A 22,435-nucleotide genomic window follows, 5' to 3' on the forward strand; every position below is an offset into this window, starting at 1 on the left:
TTGACACAAATAATCGAGATTAGGATTTTTGCCATATTCGAGCAGCCCTTGTAACAGTAGGATATAATCTAGCTTTATTTACGGCAATGCTCTGTGCCAAACCTTGTAAGCAAAGAGTAAATTGCTTGTCATATGAAGGCAGCTTCATTCAATGAGTAAGTTACCTTGTTTAAATTAAGTTTTACAATACAAAGTTTTCCTATATTCTCCTCCTGTTTATTTGCCAGTGCTCATAAAGTAAAACAATGATATAAGATATTCTATAAATGATCTTCTTTGCTTTCCAATAAGTCCCCGGGTACAACGCAGACAGACAACTAAACGCGCTTGGGAGGAACTTGGGACGAAACCTTCATCCAACAGAAGTCTGCAGTCCAAAATGCAGAACAGAACAGCTGACGTCTCCCAGGCCTCACAGTTCGCTGGCGGAATAAACACGTTAAATCAATAGCTATTTATACAGACTGGGACTTGGGGGCTAGAACAATAAAATATCATCTATTTCATCTACGCTGCAGTTTTGCTTTGCACATCAATGGCTGTTATTTTATAAGTCATGAATGGCTATGTATCTTTTTATGGGCTTAACACTCTCTCTGTCTCTTGCTTTTACCCACTCACTCTTTCCCTCTTCCTTTTTATTTCCATATTATATCGTGGAAATTCTCACTGTTTTATCAGTCTTTCCATTGAGCTTACCTTTTTTGGTACACCCCTCTATTTCTCCACTATTACATCAATTTGAGTTCGGGTCATAAAGCTTGGGTCTCTCTTTGTACCCCTCCTTCACCTCTCTTTTCCCTTCTCTCCATTGGAATCGGTAGAGCCATAAAGCTCAGGTTGTTTTATTGGTCAATGAAAAGGCAGGCACGCAGCGGGGCAGTGCATCTTGGGGAATAGAGTGCGAGACTGTGAGGGATAACTCACCGGAGTGTTGAGGATTGAATTCATGTGTAAGTTGAAGAAAGTTAAAAACAAAAAGCTTAATAATAGATTTTTTTTTAAAGAGGAAAGAACATAAAATCAACAACAAATGATAAAAAAAAAACTCAATATAATGTCACAGTACTGCTTCCTAGTGTGCTCATTCTCAGGCTTATATTTGCATTGTGTTTCTCTGGGACATGTCTCCATGCTTCAATGTTCAAAAAGCTCTTTCTTTTTCTCATAATGCCTGTGCTGCAGCACCTCTTTTCACCCTCAGTCTGAAACCAGAGCCCAGTCTGCTCTGATTGGTTAGGAGGCCCGCTCTGTTGTGATTGGTCAACCATTTAGAGATGTCTGTACATAGTGGTACATAGTGATGTCATTATGTTACATAGAGTGTCGGAGAGATGTGGGAAAATCCCCCAAATTATAATTTAAAAAATAAGGTATATAATTGTAGAGATTAGTGACAGACCAGTTCAAAGTAGTACATTTTATCATCATTACATCTTAAAACATCTGCAAAGCATTAACATGTACAACTACATACTTTATGGTCCATCTAAAAAGACAAAGCAATTGTCAACAAAAATAGGCAAAGGTGTATTTTTAGAACTGTCATTGCAAGTTATAATAAACCCATTACAGTGGTGCGGTATTGGAAAGAAAGGCAATAAACACTGTTCTGTTGTAGATGCGTGTGTGTGCGTGTGTGTGTGTGTGTGTGTGTGTGTGTGTGTGTGTGTGTGTGTGTGTGTGTGTGTGTGTGTGTGTTTGCCCAAGTGTGATTGCACCTACCACTGCCCATGTTTGTCCATGCATGACATTGATGCTGGTGAATATTAGAAGCCGTAGCTTTTACCCAGCAGCCCTCTTCATCAAACACACCACTGCTGCTGTGTGTGTGTGTGTGTGTGTGTGTGTGTGTGTGTGTGTGTGTGTGTGTGTGTGTGTGTGTGTGTGTGTGTGTGTGTGTGTGTGTGTGTGTGTGTGTGTGTGTGTGTGTGTGTGTGTGTGTGTGTGTGTGTGTGTGTGTGTGTGTGTGTAGCAAGCATTTTGAGCTGCAGCCAAGTGTTATGGAAATAAACAATGTTTACGAGGCGGCGTTGTGAGATCGGTGTTGTAGAAATGCTATTTCAATTCAGTTTTGTCATTTTCCATTGTTTATTCTCTGTGCGGCTGTGCTTCATTCCTCACTATCTCAGTGTCGCTGCTCTCTGTCATGTTGAATTAAGTAGGAAGTGTGTAAGGTGTGTGTTCTTTCTGTTCCGTTTTATTTTGTTACTATTCACTTGAATACACTTTCTATTTGTTGACATCCTCTCTACTTTGGAAGCATTGAGTAAGCCTTTCATCCAGAGCAGATTAAAGCACAATAACTCAATAGAGTTGGTTTAACTTTCTGCCCCTAACTTTTGTCGTTCAATTGACAATCACTGTGAAACATTATCTATATAATCCGTCCACATTTTTAGTTTTATGTGTCTGGTAGTGGGTGTTTTTCTCTTCTCCTTGTCATGTTTTCCTCCCTGTGTATTGTATGGTCTTTTTCCCTGTGTTTTCCTCTCTGTCATTAGTTTCCCTGGTGTGTCTAATTTCCTGATCGTTTTCACCTGTTTCCCTTCTGTGTATCCTGTGCTCATCAGCGTCAGCCCCGCCCTTGATTGTTCCCACCTGTGTCTTATTATCATGTGCTTAAATTCCCATGTCTCCCAGTGTTCAGTGTCAGTTTGTCTTGTCTCTTGCTATGGTCAGGTCTATGCTCTCTGTGCTCGTGAAAAGTTTTGGTTCCTCACTACGTGAGCGCTTTCATTTTGTTTGCTATTTTTGTCATCTCAAACTTGAGATTTGATAGTGAACTTTTTTTGTTGTTCATATTGATGTATTTTGGAAAAATAAAGTATCTTACAAATACTTTACCTCTGTCTCCCGGGTCGTGCAATTGGGTCCTCTACATCCTGAGTGTCTGAGTTCGTAACAGATTGGTCATCTCTATATGGCACTTAGTCGCATAACCTTTGTCTTATTTCTTCTATAAACTGAGGATCCATTGTTCGAATTGGAAAGGCTATTAATTCCTTTAACCTGCATGTTAAAACATATCCATGAGATAAAAGTGATCCTATGTGTCCTAAACTGACAACAAACAAGATGATCCATATTATGGATTGAAAAAGGATCAGTTATTAACACCACTATACTTTAACGGCAATAAAATCCACTCTTCACTCATGCAATTAATAAAAGGCAGAACACAGTGCATTCAGGTCCTTCGTTCTTTTAACTGACACTCTAAAATTAAGTGAGTGTTTGATGGCCTGCCAGCATGTTTGGAGGATTTCTGGCTATGATCCGGATCATAGGGGAGTAACAGGCTTGCATTGTACTCAGAACAGAGAAAACTGCCTTTTTTGGTTCTTCTGAAAATCTGTGAAAATAGGAAGTAAGAATACATTCATCCATGTGTGCTTTTTTTGTTCTACCTTTTATGATCTCTTAAGATTAAGTCACTAGACTCATTAGACTCATCTGTGTTGGTTTCAACTGCAACTGTGCTGCAGTCAGAGATATTAAATACAACGTTGGACTTGCTAACTACAGTATACTATGAAATTGACCAAAGATACCAAATCAGCTCTAAAAGAATTATTTTGATATGCTCTGTCTTGCTCACTGATAAGATAAACCTCTAGGGAAATGCAGGTGTCTGTTTCCAATATGAAAGAGACAATTGTATACCACTTAGCATGCCCTCTAATACTGAGCGTTATAATTGTATAATAATAAAGAATGACCAAAAGTAAGAGGGGGTTCAATGCTTAACACAGCTGATGAAGAGCCTGAGAAAACAGGTCAACTTCATGCACTGCACTGCCTGAGCTCCAAGGCCAAATGTCTGCTGCCTGTACTGACAGAGAGAAAGAACTGTGCGGGGACAGAAGTAGAGAATTAATAGAATTACTTGCTTAATAATTCTCCTTCACTTGGTATGTCCCAGCCCCAGCTTGATAATCAGAAACATAAAGATAGTTTGAAAACCTTGAAAACCACTTATTAGTCCTCTTCTCCTCTCCTCACAATGTAACCCGGCACCTTCTGTCAAGGGGAGAACACTGAGGCATGAACTCAATTGCACGACTCAAAACTCAGACTCAGATAGCGTTTCAAAATAAAGACTTTACTGGAATTTGCACAGTAATAAAACAAGGAAAACAAAACCACTCTTTCGAGGAAAACTATAATGCGATCTATAGCATAGGTCCGTGAAAGGTCCGTGAAAAGGTCCGTGAGGTAAGCCGATACGTGGTCTTCGAGAGACAACGAACTGACAATTAACAGGAGGGAGCTAACACAATATATACACAGGTAAAGGGGACACAGTTGGAAACAATCAGGGCGGGGAAAATAATCAAGGACGCAGGAGACAGAAAAGGGGCGGGGAGCGTGGAGGCCTGAAATGAGAGGAAGAAATAATTAAGGGTATAGACATAAAGCACAAGACAAAGGGACATGACAACTCTAACATAAAGAATAAACTTTCACAATAAGTTTCTTGGACATGACAGTACCCCCCCTTCTAGGGACGGCTCCTGACGGCCCAGGCTCCTCTGAGTTGAGGCGGTCAAAATCCTCAATGAGGCTTTTGTCCACGATGAAGCGGGAAGGAATCCATTGCCGCTCCTCAGGACCATAACCCTTCCAGTCAACCAGTAACTGTCGCCCTCTACCCCTTTTCCGACTAGCCAATAGTGACTTGACCGTGTAAACCGGACCTCCATCGATCATCCGGGGGGGCGGGGGGGGTTTGCCGGTGGGAACCATAGCGCTCTCCTTCAATGGTTTTAATTTCCCTACATGGAAGGTGGGATGTACCTTCATGGCCCTGGGAAGCCGTAGTCTCACTGAGACTGGGTTTATGACCTTGGTGATGGGAAAAGGACCCACAAACTGGGGAGCCAGTTTTCGGGAGAGTACGTGGAGGGGAAGGTCTCGTGTAGAGAGCCAGACTTTTTGGCCTGGCTGGTATACAGGGGCTGGTCGGCGTTTTCGGTCTGCTGCTCTTTTAACCAGTTGTGAATTCCTGCAGAGTATCTTCCTAGCCGCAGCCCACACGCGCCGACAACGCCTGACCAGAGCGTGGGCAGACGGGACCGTGACCTCCCTCTCCGTGGCTGGGAACAGTGGCGGCTGGTAGCCATAAACACAGTGAAACGGGGACAGGCCCGTGGCAGAAGTAGGGAGGATGTTGTGTGCATACTCAACCCAGGTGAGGTGCTCGCTCCAGGAGGATGGATTCTGGGACACCAGGCAGCGCAGGCAGGTCTCCAGTTCTTGATTTAGGCGCTCTGTCTGGCCGTTAGACTCCGGATGATATCCAGACGAGAGACTGACCGTGGCACCGATGAGGCTGCAGAACTCCTTCCAGAAGCGTGACACAAACTGGGGGCCCCGGTCGGAGACAATATCCTTAGGGAAACCATGAAGCCGAAACACATTCTGCATCATGACCTCCGCCGTTTCCTTAGCTGAGGGCATCTTTGGCAGAGCAATGAAATGTGTCATTTTGGAAAATCTGTCCACTACCGTGAGAACTGTGGTTTTACCTCTAGAGAGGGGCAGGCCAGTGACGAAGTCCATGGAGATCTCTGACCAGGGCCTGTTGGGAATAGGGAGTGGTTGTAATAACCCTATTCGCGACCTGGAAGAGGTCTTGTTTCGAGCGCAGATAGGGCACGCCTCCACATACTCCTTCACCTCCTTCTCCATGGATGTCCACCAGAAACGTTGTTTAACAATGAACATAGTTCTCTTGACTCCGGGGTGACAGGTGAGCAGCGAAGTGTGAGCCCAGTGGATCACCTGTGGTCGCTCGGCCTCCTGAACAAAAATCCGGTTAGGCGGGCAACCCCTTGGTGCAGGAGCTCCAGCATTGGCACGTATTACCTCCTTCTCTACTGGCCAAGTCAGCGCTCCTACCACCCGGTTCAATGGGATGATGGGTTCCGGCTCCTTGGCTGCAGGCACAGGGTCAAACAGACGGGACAGAGCGTCAGGCTTGACATTCTGAGACCCCGGCCTGTAGGAAAGAACAAAGTCAAAACGGTTGAAAAACAAGGTCCACCTAGCCTGGCGGGAGTTCAGTCTTTTGGCCTTTCTGATGTACTCCAGGTTCTTGTGATCGGTCCAGACCACAAAAGGATGCTCGGCTCCCTCCAACCAATGCCTCCACTCTTCCAACGCTAACTTCACGGCCAGCAACTCACGGTTTCCCACGTCATCATTTCTCTCTGCCGGGGAGAGCTTCCTGGACAGGAAGGCGCAGGGGTGAAGTTTGTTGTCCTTCTGTTGTTGCTGGGAGAGGACCGCTCCCACCCCCTCGTTGGAGGCATCCACTTCCACCACGAACTGGCGAGTGGGATCCGGCATGGTAAGTATGGGGGCAGTGGTGAACATCTTTTTCAGCCGAGAAAAAGCCTCCTCAGCCTGAGGAGACCACACAAAAGGCACCTGAGGGGACGTGAGGACATGAAGAGGGGCTGCAATAGCGCTGAAGCTCCGCACAAAACGTCTGTAAAAATTAGCAAAGCCTAAAAACTGCTGCACTTTTTTGCGAGAGTCAGGGGTAGGCCAACAGGCTACTGCGCTAACCTTCTCTGGGTCCATCATAACCTGACCTGGGGAAATGATGAAGCCCAAAAAGGTGACTGTTTCTACATGAAATTCACACTTTTCAGCTTTGACAAACAACTTATTTTGGAGCAGTTTCTGTAGAACCAGGCGGACATGTTGTTTGTGGGTGTGAAGGTCAGGGGAGTAGATCAGAATGTCGTCCAGATAAACAAAAACGAAACGGTTCAGAAACTCCCTCAACACGTCGTTGATCATAGCCTGGAAGACTGCAGGAGCGTTTGACAGTCCAAACGGCATGACCAGGTATTCATAATGTCCTGAAGGGGTGTTAAAACCCGTCTTCCATTCATCGCCCTCCCTGATCCTGACCAAATGATAGGCGTTCCGCAGGTCTAATTTGGTGAAAACCTTGGCTTCCTGAAGCTGCTCGAAAGCGGACGAGATGAGAGGGAGGGGGTACCGGTTTTTAACCGTAATGTCATTTAGAGGTGAGTAGTCGATACAGGGCCTAAGAGACCCATCCTTTTTGCCCACGAAAAAAAAACCTGCCCCTGCTGGGGATGAGGAATGACGAATAAGCCCTGTCTTGAGGGAGGCATCAATATAGTCCTTCATGGCCTCTTTCTCAGGTCCTGAAATTGCATAAAGTCGACCCTTAGGAATGGGAGACCCGGCAATCAAGTCAATAGCACAGTCATAGGAGCGGTGAGGAGGAAGAGCCAGAGCTTTGGACTTACTAAAAACTTCACTAAGGTCGTGGTAGCAGGAAGGAACTGAAAGTACATCCGGAAGATATATTTTTGGGACTGTATCCTGCCTAACACTCCCAGTGTTACATCCCCTGTCAATCTCTGCTACCTGCTTAAAACAGAGATCAATGCAATTCTTTCCCCACCCCTCCACCCTCCCAGATTGCCAATCTATGTGAGGGTTATGAAGTTTCAACCAGGGAAACCCCAAAATGAGTGGATGTTGGGCTGAGTTAAATAAGTGAAAAGACATTGTCTCATGGTGGTTATCATTACATCTTACTTCTAAAGGCTCCGTTTGGTGAGTCACTTTAAACAACAGCCGCCCATCGAGAGCACTCGCTTCAAGAGGCTGGGGTAGAGGTTTAGTTTTTATGTCCCATTTTTTAACTAAACCCCAATCCATAAGACTTTCGTCCGCCCCTGAGTCAATGAGAACACCATGAGTAACTACATTGTCTCTGATTTTTACCTGGATCCGGGTCAGGGTGCGAGGAGGAAAGTCAGAGGAAGAGATCCGGCTCACCAACGTACTCCTCTTCATTGGTGAGCCTCCTCTTTTACCGGACAAGCCGCTTGTGGGTGTCCGCGCTGCCCGCAGTAGAAACACAGACCTTCCTTGAATCGACGCTGACGTTCTGCCAGCGACAGCTTGGCGCGGCCCAACTGCATTGGCTCCTCCACGGAGCCAGGGGGCGCTGTTGTCCGGAACGCAGGTGGTGAGGGGTGACGGGGCCTCCAAGAAGAAGTAATATCCAGCGGCGAGCGTCTCCTCTGGAGAGGTGGATCAACCGCATCCTTGGATTTATTCCTTCTCCTCTCCGTCAAACGATTGTCTATACGTAAAGCCATGGATATGACAGAGTCCAAATCAGCGGGCAGATCGAGAGGCGCCAGCTGGTCTTGTAAAGAATCCGAGAGACCGCTGACGAAAGCGTCAAACAATGCAGCGGAGTTCCAGCCGCTGTCGGCTGCCTTAGTCCGGAACTCGATGGCGTAGTCAGCCACACTCCGCTGATGTTGTCGCAGCTTGATCAGAGCCCGAGCTGCTTCCCTGCCCGGCGTGGTTTGATCGAAGGTCTTCCTCATAGTGTCTATGAAGTTTTCCAGAGACCCGCAGATAGGCGAGCCTCGGGACCATTCTGCCGTGGCCCACGCTGCTGCTCGGCCGGAGAGATGAGAGATCATAAAAGCCACTTTGGAAATGTCCGTGGGAAAAGCAGCCGGTTGGTGGTGATAGTGTAACTCACACTGCACGATGAACGGCCGGCAGCCTTCTGAGTCCCCGGAGTACCTTTCGGGTGGAGCCAGACGCATGGAAGCACTGTGCGGCTCAGTAACCCGGTTGGGATCGAATCCGGTCACCGCTGGAACCGGAGGAGTCGTAGGAGGAGAAACAGCCTGCAGGTGAGTGAGCACACGCTGAACCTCTGCTGCCAGTAGATTAACTTGGGTCGTCAACGATGTTTGTAGTTCCCCCTGGCTGCTGGTTAGATCCTGCACTCCCTGCTGCATGGTGGCCATACGCTCCTCTTGTTGCCCAAGACGTTGGCCCTGAGAACGGATAGCGTTCTTAATCTGATCTGAGTCGGCTGAGTTCATTTTGATGGTCAGTTCGTACTGTCAAGGGGAGAACACTGAGGCATGAACTCAATTGCACGACTCAAAACTCAGACTCAGATAGCGTTTCAAAATAAAGACTTTACTGGAATTTGCACAGTAATAAAACAAGGAAAACAAAACCACTCTTTCGAGGAAAACTATAATGCGATCTATAGCATAGGTCCGTGAAAGGTCCGTGAAAAGGTCCGTGAGGTAAGCCGATACGTGGTCTTCGAGAGACAACGAACTGACAATTAACAGGAGGGAGCTAACACAATATATACACAGGTAAAGGGGACACAGTTGGAAACAATCAGGGCGGGGAAAATAATCAAGGACGCAGGAGACAGAAAAGGGGCGGGGAGCGTGGAGGCCTGAAATGAGAGGAAGAAATAATTAAGGGTATAGACATAAAGCACAAGACAAAGGGACATGACAACTCTAACATAAAGAATAAACTTTCACAATAAGTTTCTTGGACATGACACCTTCCGCCTTGTTCTGTAACTCTGTAGGCTCCCATTGTCTTAGGTTGCAGAATGTCTGTTTTTCAAAGTTTCTATTTGGGACAGACTGTTCTCCTGCTTCCCGTCTTTAAAATGTCAAAACATTCTGGGTCACCGTGAATAGAAAGGCAAACCAACACGACGGCAAATGCTATATTGTGTGCACACAATAACACGTTCCAATTTCCCAAAGATAAGCTAACAGCAGAAAGAAATAGCAACAGAAAGTCTGATAATAGTGTGTGGCCACGCTGCATCTATTGTTGCCATTGATTCTTGATAAGCAAACAGAAGAGAGACAGAGACATTCAGAAGGATGGCGCGAGATGAGGACTAAATATAGCCTAATACATTTTCTGAGATAAATACACACAAGAAAGAGACATATATCAAATGAAAAGAAGAGAGATGCGCAGCAGCACAACAATAATCAAGCTTCATAAATAGCCAGGCTGTTAGTTGCTAACAAAGGCCTCAATCGCTAAATCAGCCGTCGAGAGGGAGGAACGGGAATGAAATGTAGCAAATGACAGGAAACAAGAGCTTTGGAAAGCGCTTGTTTCATGTCAGTTGAAGCCAACTGCGACCGAAGTTCACATCAAAATCCCCAAAAGTATCAAAGAGTACAGAAACTAGGTCCACCCTGGAAGAGGTGATCACAGATAAAGCGTTGAAAATCACGGCAAATAAATCTGCCCGTGGTGACAGTTTGACGGGAAACGGCCCGAATCCGCATACGAGTGACACTTGTTTGACAGCCGCACAGCAACTTCCTGCCAGCAGAGTGGAGACGAGTGACAGAAACAGCGCTCTCCCTATAGATGCTAATGTGGGCCACGCATGCTTCCTCTGCTCTCACTCCTACATTAAAAATCATCTGCTGAGAAGCTATTCACCAAAGATTGGCAGTGATTTAAAAGAGAAAGGTTCCTGGCTTTTTTCCAACGTATCAGCAAGATCCACATTTAAAAAAAAGACACAATACTCAATTTGTGTGCAACTGTTTCTCTTGTTGAGGAGTTTCATTGTTGTCATTTGTTCATTTGTGTTGTTTACTATTTTGTATTCATGTTTTAACAGGTTTATGCAGAGCGTAAATTGGGTGAGTCTACATTTGTACATCATTTGTAACTAATCATAAAAAATGTAACAACTCTTAGCTTTTTTGTGTAAAAGTACTATTTGGAAAGCAAAAAGCAAAAGGGCCGATCTTTCTCTAATTCAATGTTTATTTAGATTTGATATTGCTCTATCCCCAAAGCAACTTAGTAAAATGGAAATGTAATATACAAATATATTAAGAATAAAGTAAACAGAGGAAGAACTGGCTGTACTGCTGGGACCAAGAAGGAGATACATATTAAATAAAGAAATAAACACAGTAGTGGTAGGCCAGGCCTCAGCACTGAGGGAGAAATATAAGGGGAAATATTTGAAAATGAAAATGAAGATGTGATATCAAGGGAGGCATAACTGTTATGGCAGCCCACCGCTTAAAATGCTGGTTTGTTAGACTGTAGGGATAAAAGAGGTCCTGTGATTGGCTGGAGGGGGTGGAGGGGAGCTCTGGTTGGCTACAGGCCAGGACGTTGTTATGCCTGAGAGGTTAGAGCCTCTGGGGTTAATCCTGTGTGTGTGTGTGTGTGTGTGTGTGTGTGTGTGTGTGTGTGTGTGTGTGTGTGTGTGTGTGTGTGTGTGTGTGTGTGTGTGTGTGTGTGTGTGTGTGTGTGTGTGTGTGTGTGTGTGTGTGTGTGTGTGTGTGTGTGTGTGTGTGTGTGTGTGTGTGTGTGTGTGTGTGTGTGTGTGTGTGTGTGTGTGTGTGTGTGTGTGTGTGTGTGTGTGTGTGTGTGTGTGTGTGTGTGTGTCAGAGTGTATAATCCTCTTCACTTTGAATACCGGCAGACAGATTTGCTTCACTGTGTTCAAAGTGTTTTAAGATAACTGGGCTTATTGCTGCTCATTTATTCATATGTGTTTGAACGTGACTTATTGTTTATACAGTTGATGTGTTCTGCCTGTGATTTATTATTCTTGAATTAGTTGCAACAACTAACAGACGATTATACAACTAAATAAATGTTTCCTTCAAGAATTAAAGAGAAAGGAAATATCATAACGGTTGTATGCCAATCAAAAGTGTATAGATAAAATAGCATCGTTGAAGAAATGGGTGAAAGTACGTGGGTTAGTATGCAGTGTTGGAAAGTAACTAGGTACAATGTACCTATACTTATACTACTATACTTAAGGACAATTTCCATGTACTTCTTCTTTACTTGAGTTTATACATGTTCTTCTACACTATTCTTGCATTAATAATAATAATAATACGGTAATAATAATATATTTAATTTGTTAGCGCTTTTACAGGTGCTCAAAGACGCTTTACAGATAATAGTGAAGAGAAAAGAAAAGAGAAGAAAGGAATAACAAATAAATATATAGTTAAAGTTAAAGTCAAATAATACAAAAACAATCACACATGAAAAGCCAGATTGAAGAGGTGAGTTTTTGTGAGTTTTTTGAAGGTGGTGAGGTCGGTGCAGTCTCTGATGGGTTGTGGGAGTGAGTTCCAGAGGGAGGGGGCAGCGACGGAGAAGGCTCTGTCCCCCCAGGTCCGGTGATTGGTGCGGGTGGGGATGGATAGGAGGTTGGCTTCTGATGAGTGGAGGCAGCGGGAAGGGGTGTGGTGGTGCAGCAGGTCTGTGAGGTAGGGGGGGGGGCTGGTTGTTGAGGGCTTTGTAAGTAATGAGGAGGACTTTGAAGTGGATTCTTTGACGGACGGGGAGCCAGTGGAGGTTCTGGAGGATGGGAGTGATGTGGTCTCGGGAGCGGGTGTGGGTGAGGAGGCGGGCAGCAGCGTTCTGGATATGTTGGAGATTCTGATTGGATTGGATTGGATTGGATCTGATTGATTGGATTGGAGATACATTCTTTGAACTCCACATGATTTCTTTGATAATGTCAGTTACTTTACAGCAACATATTTCTGTATCAAACATTATGGAAACATACATTATAAAGTATTGTTATAGTTTGTTATTATTCGCAACTTCATTGATGAATTCACAAGCTTCTCAGAAGTATCTAAAAGAAAATCAGTGTCCACATTGAAGTGGGGTATACAATAATGCAACAATAATCATGGTAATTATAATGAGTATAATAACTATAAAACATAAATAATATGAATTGGCTCATTCTGCAACATTAGTTCTGTTCTGTTTGGTACTTTACCGCAAGTATGTTTTGATGCCAACACTTCACTCTTGTATGAATTTGATGCAGGACTTTCTTCTATTTCTATAATGTAAAAACTAATTAAAAGGAGAAATATCTGAGTGAGTTATGATGTATAACTATATGCAACTATGGGTTTAATGCTCACAAAAGTACATATTACATAACCATATATTTTATTTTAATCCCTTTTCTAAATGCATTTTCTCAAATTTGCAGGAAAAAAGGGAATTATTTGATGTATTATTCCTCTCATCTATCAATAGATAAGGAATATCCTAACATAAACTGGTTGGCATCCGTTGACATTCTTGCCATGTTGACAACAAATATATAATATTTTTCTTAGCGAGTCATGTTGTGATAAAGAGTGTCTTTAGCTAATTCCCTACCAGTCAAGTTGTTTTGACATTTAAAATGATTCCAGCGCCTTAGAAGCACAACACTTAATGCACTGCTTTTAATCAGAACTGTTACTGTGTTTATTTGATGTTTCTGAATATAAAAGCCTGCACATTTCTTAAAAACAGAACACAATATAGTGTAGTGTAACAAATAAAAGCTTCTCTCTGAAGTGGTGAAAGACTTCCTGAATACAACCAGAGGAGCAAATCTCCTGCTGAACTGTTGATTATAATTATTAGAGTACACATTTCCCTCGGCTCCTGGTGTGCTGGGGAGGCTGAACCACACCGGGCTGTAATCAATATTTCACATGGACACAAAGAGAGGAAAGCAGGGCTGCATTACACATGTACACACAGGTGTAAGTGACACCAGGCCATTCCCCTGCAGCCCACAGAGGCAGTGTGGCAGAATAAAAAGGGGTCAGCAGCTCAAGGACTTGAACGCCACACTAAATATAGTCCATTATTGACAGAAATGAAAACAATACAGAGGAAGAGAGGAAGGGGAAGGTGAGGAGAAGGAAGATGGGATGAGATTGCTTCTTAGTTGACGCTGTCTTTAGATTTTAAAAGCAGCAATTATTTCTGATCCACGTTCTTTCTGCATGCAACACAGCAGTGCTTTGATTCTATGTTGCTCTTTTCTTCTGCTCTTTGAGATCTTGAAGAAAAACAAACTCCTGTATGCGTGTGTGTGTGTGAGCTGTATGCCTTCAGTCTTTTATCTGCTAGGGTAGTAAACACACACACACATCAAGTACTGCAGGCTCTGTGGAGATCTCCTCTTGCCAGTTTTAATCAGCGGTCTGAGTGTGTGTGCGTGCTCGTGTCTGACTCAAAGTGAACTTTTAGTAAGAGACGGTGTTAAGCTTTGAGTCTTTGTCTTTGAGGTCAAATCCATAAACAAGCTTCTTGTCAGTAAACACTTTTCTCAGCAGAGCAGAGTAGTGGTCTTTGTTAAAGGCCCATTCTGTGATCCATGAGTAAATAAAGGCTGACCTTGTTAAGAGGGAGAGAACGGGAATATGCAGCACTGATTGCCAGGGTTTCCAATACACCAATTCAACCAGACGAAATGTATTTAATTGTGTCTTATTATTTAATTAAAAAATAAATGTTAAAGAGCAATTACAATACAATAACAATGACACCTTTCCATTGAAACCTTTCCATTTTCCACTTGACCATTGACTCCTTTAAAGACTCCTCAAAAAAAGGATTTTCAGTCAGTCTGCATTCTCTGTTCAATTCTCTGTGACTGTGCGGCCCGGTGTCTCTTTGTCCCGCTGTAACCTGTTTCATGTTCCGTATTGTGAGCCTCTGTGTTACATGTTTTTAATCATTTTTCAATTGTTGTTATTATAATATATACTATATATGTATATATTTTTTTAAAAGTCATTTTTAACGACTGACTTTTGAAGATCTGTCCACATATACAAAAAAAAAGCTTCTTAGCTTGCTTTGCAATTAAAGCATTGTTTATCAATATACATATACAAGGTAGCAGCCTTGACAGGCCACTAGGTGTTGCTGTTGCGCAGCAAATTGTTGTTTTTTGTCCATTGTGGGACACCGTATTTCTCCTGTTGTTTTGGGTGCGGCCGCCATCTTGGCGCTAATGTTTGTATTCACTCCGTAAAAGGTGAGCAGTGTTAATGGCGGCAAATAATTTTACACTATTACGTTAAAAACGTCCAAACATTCAATTTATTTAATTAATGGGTTAGTTTAAATTTTTATTTACCCGTTTGTGTACAGTATGTTTGGGAGTGAGATGTTTATGTTTTGTCTGTTCATTTTGTTATTGTATTGGTTAGCATGTAGCAAATGCGCTAATGTTTGTATTCACTCCGCAAAAGGTGTGTCAGAAGAGCTGCCATTGTGAAGAATAAATCACTACTCAGCGTCTCCACCGCAATCCGATCTACTGTGTCCTGTTTTCCGCCCCTCTGCATAACATCCCATCACCAATAAAAAACACAACGCAGAGTCCCAGGGTGTTCAGAGAGGCTACAGGACATTTGGGTTACATACACAATAATGAATGAAGAAATCAATACTTGAAGTATTTATGAGTAAATAGATAAATAAATACACATAGAAAATGAACTATCAAATTTAAGACAAGCACTCAAGAGTTTTTTTATTTTATTGTCGTTTTCACAATGCTGTTTTACTATTTGAATCTTTTAAATGTGCTTTATGAATACAATTATCTAGCCATGACATCATTGAAATGGGCCAGATGTGCCATTAATACCAGTCAACAAATAACCAAGGTGCCAGTCTTCATCGGCTATACAGCTGAATATATACTTCCATTCATAACAATGCATTCCAACTATCTTAAATGTGAAAGCTTAAAGTTCTGAGTATTTATAAGGCCATCCTTTGAAAACATTGATATTCCCAAATGAAACTTCAGTTGCTCGAGTTGGCACAGAAATCAGATAAGATCCTTGCTGTTTTTGAGTGGTTGTACGCCCTGTTGGGTTTTGCGGTGTCTTTAACTTCCTGTTTTGCACTGAAGTGAGCTGAGCCGCTTCTATCACCCAGTAAACAGTAAACACAATCAATAGAGAAATCACCTCAGGTGACTGCTCCCCTCCTAATGAGAACCAACCATCCCTTGGTTCAGAATCCAGTGATAAGAAAAGAGAATGCAGCAACTATATGTCTGCCATTTCTACAGAAAGCAACAGCTTGGAACAGAGTAACTAAATACCAGACTGGTGGTCAGTATTGGTTTGTGTGATTGATTAAAAGCCCTTCTTGAGGAAAGAGGAATGTTCAGAGTTATTCACCCACAACACCAGACCAGCATAGCTACATACTGTACTAGTAGCCTATCGTTTAGTCTGTTGGATTAAACAGCTCCTGGGTTCGTCAGCAAAACATTCTTAGAGTTTTTTACTCTGATCTTGCTGCTGGATATTGAGCAGCTGGAGGGTTGAGTGCTTTGAAGTTTTCCTTTGACAAAATAGGTCATTAAGGTTCAGTTGCATTTACTAAAACTCGGTTAAGGGTAGAGGAAGATCAGCCAACTGGTAGAAAATAAACCACACTGACCTTGGTATGAGAAAGGACACAGACCAAAGTCAACTATCTCCCTAGAGGTCTTTGAGCAGAATACCATCACAAGATCTCTGCCTTTACTAAAGCTCAGTGGTTATTTATATGACTGAAGAACCACCAATGTCAGAACAAAGTTAACAATGGTTATTTTTATTAGGAATCATTAACAATCTATCAATGCATTTCTGGTGGGAAAAGTTTTGTTCACATATGGAACGTTTAACCCTTTGTTTAAGTTGATAAGTGATGTGGAGTGTGTCCAAAGAGAAGGCTACATTTCACAGGACAGTACAAGTTACATATTTAACTGTAGATTTGTTTAATATAACCTAAGCTTCTTTATTCATCCTAAACAGAGAAAATCAATGTCCTCGGAAACAGACACTGAGACAAATCCTCACCTTTTGAGCTGGTACTGGGGTTCAAACACGAAAACCGTTGACTTGTCAAACCAAATGAGAAAAACTGTGATGACATGATTTGCTTCAGTGCTTTATTGCAATCGATGTTACCGCCAGCATATTAGGCTCGCAGGGGTTAAGGAAGGTCTCTGCAGAGAGCAGCGGGGGGGGGGGGGGGGGGGTCACTGGCCAAGAGAACGGATCTGTAATGCCCTGATGGTGTGATGAGGCAATCAAAGAAGGGATTGACAAGGTTATGATCTGTGTGCACCAGTGTGTGCTCGTCTGTTCTCAGTTCAGTGGCTGCCAATATATGTGTGTTATCTGAGGGGTCAGAGAGGGCAGGGAGCAGCGGGTCTTTCATGGTAAATAATCCAGTAGCATTGATTGTTTATTTTAGCTTGATCTACAAATACATATGCTTCTAGCAGAGCACAGTTCTATTGTATTATATTACTAGACTGTGATTTAAAAAAATATCCATTGCACGCACTGAATTGACTGAAACGTTGACTTCAATTACATTTGTCAACAAATGAAACATAATTGTATTAGGTTAGGTGAAAGCAATAGTATTTCGTTGCTTTCAATAGTTAACGTTTCAGTTTTTTTAAATAGACAAACTGATTGTTTATATAGCTAACATGAACCTAAACATACTAATACAAATGATTATAAGTTTGCACAGTTTCTTCTGTTTTCAATCACAAGACATCTTGGTCATTTGTTTTGTTTTTGTTAAACCAATATTATCAATCCCCACATTTAAGCCCTAAATGCAGCTAAATCCCAACCAACAGCTTGTCCAGCAACTAAACTGCACCATGCCAGTTTAAGAAGATCAGAGTGAATATCCTGTATCAAATTATGTCTAATCTATTTCGCTCAGGAAACAAAGGATTTCAAATGAACCACTGTGTCCACTTGCCATGATGTCCGTTTCATCCAAAATGTGCCAGTCATTATCTTGGATTAGAGATTTTTCAATTTGACAAAAATGCCGCCTGCTTGGCCCTGAAAATGGAGGTCCAGATGGAATCATTTTTCAGCGATGTGTTGGGGCTGGTGGAAAGGTCTACTCTGTCGGGGGTAACTGTCAGCTAAGAATGAAATACTGATTCGATGAAGTGCTAATTAAAGCCGCCGTGTCAATGTAAGAAGATAACAGTAACGTTAAATACATCTAATCTGGTTGTATCATGTTACCAGGGCCCAGGAGTTAAACACTTTTAATCTCAATCAGATCCGATCAGATTTTGAAATCCCATTTTTTGTGATCCAGGATCAGACAAGTCGGCCAAATTTTGTCCCTGGAGTTCAAAGCAATTCAGGATGGGATTAACCTGATCCAGATTACGATTTTTCAAGATGACTAGATCCTGAATATCAGTGCTTTAATCCTACCGATCGGAATCTAGTGGACCAGAAAAATAATAAAAGGAAGACAAGAGTCCACATTGCAGAGACATCTATAATGTCTACCGTAATTTTCAGACTATAAACCGCGCCTTTTTTCCCATTTTTCGACCCCGCGGTTTATATAACGGTGCGGCTAATCTATGGATTTTTACAGCTAACGGCCACTAGGGGACCTCCTAAATCTATGGATTTTAAAGGTTACAGTCCACCACCTTTAACTCTATGGGCTCTATGGCCGGTCCGCGCCCCCCACCTTTAAGCGGCGGGCTCCAGCAGGAAAAGCTGGAGGCCGGAAAAGAGTGAGACAGGAAGCGCGCAAAAGTAAAAGTGGAACCGAGAGTGGTACGAGAGACATAACGAGAGCAAGACAGACAGACATTACGAGAGCGAGACAGTTTGTCCCCGTACCACTGGTTGAAAACCACTGCTGTAGATCACTTCCGGTACGTGCGCTGGGACCGCACCGTTTAAGTTTGAAAGTTGAAAAGTTTGTGTGTCTGAAACGCTATGTGATACAGTACAGTTTACACAGCACAGTACATGTTCTGTAGCTACTATTGCACTAAATGGTAACACTCGAATACGTTATGCAAATATGCAACTTGTTTGTTGAAATGTTAATAAATGGGAGCTTCCTCAAACAGCCATCTCTTTCCCGACAATCCCCTCTGTGCACGAACCCTTACATATAGTAATTAAACATTAAAACACCTGCGGCTTATAGTCCAGTGCGGCTTATATATGTACACATCATTCAATTTAGCTGCTGCGGTTTATATTCAGGTGCGCCTTATAGTCCGAAGATTACGGTAAATATATTTTTTTATTTGAAAGGTGATGACAGAATATGGATATTTTTTTTTTAAAGATATTTTTACTTTAATCTCAATTACATTTGTGATTGACAATCTTTGCTGTGATACTTTTATGAGCATAAACATTTATGTCATCAACATTTGGTTGAAAACAAAATAGACCACCACAAACGTGAGCAAAAATGGAAAAAATAAAATGTATTTCCCATTAAGGCTAAAAAGTGTGTATTATTTCAGTTAACAAACTTTGCCATCTTATTTAAATTGAAACATATTTTAAAATAAATTGTACAGTACATTTTGCTCTTGTAATCCACTGGAAATCCACCCCTCTGGTGGGATCAGGATAATCCAGTTTGTTGGGATTAAACTGATCCCAATCCTGTGTTGTCGGTTTGAACTACCCATTTTGAAGATTTGATCCAGATTAAAACTTGGATTGGATTTCCTGATATGATCGGATATCAAAGTGATCCTAATCCTGTTTTTTGGTTTTGAACTCCCCAAAATCCAAATCTGATTTGATCAGATAGGGATTAAAAGTTTTGAACTCCTGGGCCCTGATCTCCAAAAGTTGCTGGTAACTGTTAGCAGATTATTCGTTTAACTTTAAATCCAAATGGTAAATGTTGAATTAAGAAAATGGGACATAACACAACAGATTACAAGGCTTGATTATTCCATATTCTACAGACATGAATGTACAGTAAAAAAAATTATTTTGGTGGCACGATTAAAAAAACAAAGTTCACAGAGGATTAAGCACAAAGATGGCGTTTTGAAAATAATTTCCTTTCCTACTACATCTATGGAAAAGACAGAGTAATATAGTTTTGATCAAGTTTTTCCCCACTATCCATCCATCACACTTCCTCCCTCTACTATTCGCCCCAGACATTATTCTTCCTCATTTATGAATTTGACAGGAAGGAGTGAGGGGGGAGACGGGGTAAGGGGGGGATCGGTCCCTTTAGAGCTCACCCAGATGTATCCTTTAATCCTGTAATTAGCTGCAATTATAGTAATGGAAGCAAGGGATGAAGTGATCATATTCGCACTCTGAATTAATTACTAATTTCGGACACATTTCCACTTAATACGTTTGATCTCCTCTCCCAGTTCTCGCTGTGTTCTTCTCATTCTCTTATCTCTCCTCAAGATTATTCACCTCTGCCAATCTATTCCCCCCCTTTTCCTGTCATTGTCCTGGGCGTAATTCATCTGTTTTTTATCCTGAAAAGCCAGGGAAACAGAAGGAGAAAAAAACAGAGAACACAAGAGACAACAGAGCAGGATAGCATACAACAAGAGGCCCTTTAGATGTCGCAGATGATGCCTTTAATCCTGTCAATAGCTGCAATTATAGTAATTATCTCTAATAGCAGCGCATTGTGTGGAGGCTCTGATATGTTTAACAGATGCTGAGTCGTGCCGCCTCCGCCCGGGCAGAGAGGGCAGGGAGCTTAGATCCAAATTAATGAAACAGACACAAAACAAGGCCAAACTGATGATGGTCCCCAGAGGTTTATTAACTGTAAGGAGTGTTTTATCAAGCTCTGGGTTTGAGGTCTAATGGAGGTCTAAGAGATGGTGCTAAGTGATCTTTTAGCTGCACAGAAAGAGCCGAGAGACTCGAGATGGATATAGAGAGGGCTTGGGAGAAAATAGAGGTAATTGGATAGAAGATGGGGGAATATGATGTAAAAGAGAGCAGCTATACAGTAATATGAAGAACACACATTTGAAATATGTTCAGTAGAGTTCAGAACCGCTAAATCAAACGATTCAGATTAAGAATTAATGTAGTCATATGTTAAATAAAATGTCAAACGTTTATTTTTCCTGGCTTCTCAAATGCAAGATTCTTGCACTTTTTCCAATGTTTTTTACATCATTTTAATTAAAACAATACGGTGCAGTTTCAGAAACACATGAAGAAACATCTTCATCCACTTGAAGAAAAAAAACTTTAGTGATTTCATGACTCAGTATTGACCTATGGGAATTAATGGCCATTTTTTAAACAAATGAATAATAGACAGATACTAGATGTATTGATGAGTATTACCAAGATGTGTTTCATGTTTACAGAGGCAGGTTTTCCAAACTATGCACACTTACTCAAGCACTGATGTCATTTTCTTACACATTACCACCACACATTCCCGACTTAACACATTCCCCTTCTCAAAACCATGCACACACACACACACACACACACACACACACACACACACACACACACACACACACACACACACACACACACACACACACACACACACACACACACACACACACACCTTCTTGCTGGTCAAATGTCCGGAAATAATTTATTTTACCGGACAAATTTGAAACTTACCGGTCATGTTTCAATAATAATAATAAGAATTGTGTAGCAGAGTTTTTGTTAGCAGGTAATTACCGGACTAGAACCAGATATGCTGATGTTTAAAACTCAGTTCATGGGAGTCATTTTTAAATTGCTTCAAGTTTATAATCGTAACAGATCGAAAAGTTCAGATTCATTTTTCAATAAATGAATCCACAAACAATAAACAACATAATTATTACATTCAAACAAACTATCTGTAGTAGATGAAGTACATTATTCAAAAGTTCACATTCACTTTGAATAATAACACGGGAGAAATGGATCGTCTCTTTTCCTCCCTCTCTCTCCCTCTCCCTCCCTCCCTCTCTCTCTCCCTCTCTCTCCTGACAGCCCGTCAGTTTCTCATGCAGTGCGCTAAACAGTGGGCGGGGCTTCAGGTGATCATGCAGAGCTGCGTGCCTCCGTCAGATTCAGCAGCTGATCTGATCTCTGATCTCTCTCTCTCGTCCGGTTGCACTTCACTTGCGTTTATGTCCATATCGATCAATCCAGCTCTCCTGATCGGCCTTTATAGAGAGCACAGATCAAACTATTAAGAGTGAATATCGGCCGATAATGATCGGCGGCCAATCGATCAGAGCATCCCTAATTATTACCGGACATTTTGAATTTACCGTTTTTTAATAAATGTTACCAGCAAAAAAAAAAAACACACACACACACGCACAGACACACTAATAGCCCTGCCTGGTCTTGGCGTGAGGTAGCTCCTTGATGCAGTGATATAAGAGACAGACAGGAGGCAGAGAATGGGTCAATAATTCATTAGATGGAGGGCTCAACTCAACTTCAACCCGAATAAAACGTCTACAACCACACACACACACACATACACACACACACACACACACACACACACACACACACACACACACACACACACACACACACACACACACACACACACACACACACACACACACACACACACACACACACACACACACACACAAAGTCAAAATGGCAATATATCTCTCTATCTCACTCACTCCCAAACATTGTTTCAAGGACTGTCTGGGGAGAATTCTTTCTTCCACTTTCTTTTCATTTCCAACTCTGACTCTCCTTTCAAAAGAATGTGCATTCATGAACAGCTGCTGATTTCCAGAGTGTTCATATATGTCCTGCATATAAGTGTATGTTCTACCAATTTCACCAATTGCATATGACTAACACATAACTATTGTTACTGGAATTAGAATTTGCCACAGCCACTCTAATTCTTACACACTGCAGATGTAGTTAGCTTTCCAGTATGGGTTCAA

General features: G+C 42.2%; 1 protein-coding gene across 1 annotated transcript in view; it reads right to left on the minus strand.

Annotated features, from left to right (window-relative positions):
* The window catches only part of ptprt (protein tyrosine phosphatase receptor type T), a 452,551-nt gene that overhangs the window by 202,792 nt on the left and 227,324 nt on the right, over positions 1 to 22,435 (minus strand).

Source organism: Notothenia rossii, assembly GCF_949606895.1.
Source record: "Notothenia rossii genome assembly, chromosome: 5".
Classification (NCBI taxonomy): Eukaryota; Metazoa; Chordata; class Actinopteri; order Perciformes; family Nototheniidae; genus Notothenia; species Notothenia rossii.